Genomic DNA, 2,596 nt, shown 5'->3' on the forward strand with positions numbered 1-2,596 from the left:
AAATGTTCTAAAATTGGGTTGTGCTGATGGCCACATGACTCTACAAATTCACTAGAAATTATTTAATTATATACCTAAAATGAGAGAATTTTTTGAAACCTAAATTATACCTCAATAAAGCTATTTTAAAACAAGGTAATTGCATATTGTAAAACACGGTAAATGTTAAATCAATGATTTAAAAAATGGTCTTCAAACTTTTAATGTCAAAGTATCATGTACCACTCAAATTAAAAATACAAATGTTCATCTTTAATATAATGTACTTATTTCTTTACAAATAATATCATAAACTAATGTATGAGTATATTATATAGAGCATTAAATATACCCCAAAAGTCAAACAAAAAGAAGAGATTTAAAACACACAAATAGATAATATTTTAATTCAAAATTATTGATTTGATCACAAGGTTTTGAAAAATAAATGAATCTAGGGGTGAGAATTAGTGAACAAAATGAACTCCGGAGGCATAAACATGTGAATGCAGGAAGCTGCCGAAACTGACAGGGGGCTCTGTTATGGACAAGACCACCCATGCATAATAAACCCTCAGAATACTCATCAATTTCAAAATCATGTCCAAAGACATACTGTGCTTGCCTGATGAACAATGGAACATCCATCAAAAGAAGCCCAGCTGTTTGGATAAAGACTCAGGAACACAGGACTGCAGATGTTGTCAATAATGATCATCTAAGAGGACAGTTCAAATGAAGAGGACCGAGAAAGAGAACCCGGAGGATGAATTCATGTGAAGAGGATGCTTTCTATACAATGTGAACTTTTGCTTCCAGGTGAGATGGATTTGGTCACATCACTCTGTCTAATCACCTATTATAATGGAATGGTTAATTATAAGAAAGATTGTGCCAGGTTTATGGGAAGTTATAACAGCTATGAAATTTTTAAATAAGTTTTCTACATCTATTGCTGTTTATCCTTAACCTTTCTCCCTGAGGTTTCACATTGCAAAAATAATGACTTCTGTTGACTTTAATATTTACAATGTGATATTTGCTGCAAGCTACCAATAATAAATAAATGTAACCAAGGCAACAGGATGTTATTAGTGAGCTGTGAGAGACAGATAAGGTTGATGAGGAATTGAGGGCCCGATCCTGAAGAGCATTAATACAACATTACGGGGTTTGGGCTTTGTCTACACAGTCATCATGGAGGCTACTAAATGATTTTGAGCATAGAACAGTCTGAACTGTGTGGCTTTTGGAGAAATTAACCAAATACCACACACAGTGTGGCCAGCTGCGTGGAGAGATGAGAGGAGGTACTCTAAGTGATTAGAAGTAGAACAATACATAGCCCAGCACAGGCTGAAGTTAAGGGGCTAGACTAAGACAGTGGCCATGAAAACAGAAGGAAGGAAACAGCAGAGAGAATTTCTAGATGATTGATGGTGATGTAGAAGTTTACAAGTCTGGGTGCCAAAAACTCTTTAACACCAGGCCAGAGGGCAAGTTCAACTGAAGTGCACCAAGATAATCTACAAGCGAATGTTGCACTGGGCTTCTCTGGGCTAGATGTGTGGCCCAGGCACTTTGGAGAAGGCCCAAGACCAGAAGCTGCTCTATCTTTTTTAGTCTGAAAAGTATCAGCTCTCTTAAAGAAGCAGAAGGAAGTATGGAAAAACATGTCATCATTTTTTAAAAAGTGGTAAATAAACTCATCTTGTTTTGGAAAGGGAGGACTTGTACTCCATCCTCAAATATGAGGAATTTTATAAAGAGGACTCAAGTAAGAACTAAAAGGTTCATAGACCCTTTATCCATGAATTTGAACTTGAGCATGTTGTGGTTTACAGTTGTCTACAGCCACTTTGGGAGAAACAAGGTTATGTTAATTTGGGGATCCTGTTGTCTACTTGTCTGTATGTGCATGGAGGCTATAGCCAAGTAATCAAAATAGACACAATAATCCCTACATCTTGACAAAAAAATTTTAAAAAGCCAATCATCTATCCAGGTAATCATATTTTCACTATGGAGTCACTGTGGAGGGAATTTACTTTAATTTACTTGGAAATCTGTCCTAATATTCCACTATTTTACATATATAAAAACTCAAAGATTTAGATTGTATTAGTTAACCAAACTGAAAAATATATATAAAGGAAGATAATGTTTTCTGTATTATCTGGCCATATAATTCAAATTTTTAAGGTAAAATTATCTACCAGATTTATTCTTCCAACTCCCAACATCATTATATTTTCAGGTTGACTAATGGTGATGGTCACTCAGTCAGACTGGAGACCTTGGCTTCCTTCATCTGAGTAGTCATACTTACAAGAATTTTGGCTTCCTATAGAGTCTATCCTAAAAATCACAACCATAAAAATCACCTTCCCTTATGCATTGCCTGTTTGTAGATGTAAAGAAATATTTTTCTGCTTTGAAAATCAACAGAAGAAACTTTATCCTCTGATTGTTAATCAGGTTATTATTTGGTCCCTCTGGTTCAGGATGCATAAAGCATCACTTTTTGGACAATGTATAACCTCCACTGCTGCGAGAAAAATGGGCATGTGGTACATGGTCAGATAAAATCAGTGTTTGTTTAACATTTATTGATTAC

Source organism: Phyllostomus discolor, chromosome 3 (genome assembly GCF_004126475.2).
Source record: "Phyllostomus discolor isolate MPI-MPIP mPhyDis1 chromosome 3, mPhyDis1.pri.v3, whole genome shotgun sequence".
Classification (NCBI taxonomy): Eukaryota; Metazoa; Chordata; class Mammalia; order Chiroptera; family Phyllostomidae; genus Phyllostomus; species Phyllostomus discolor.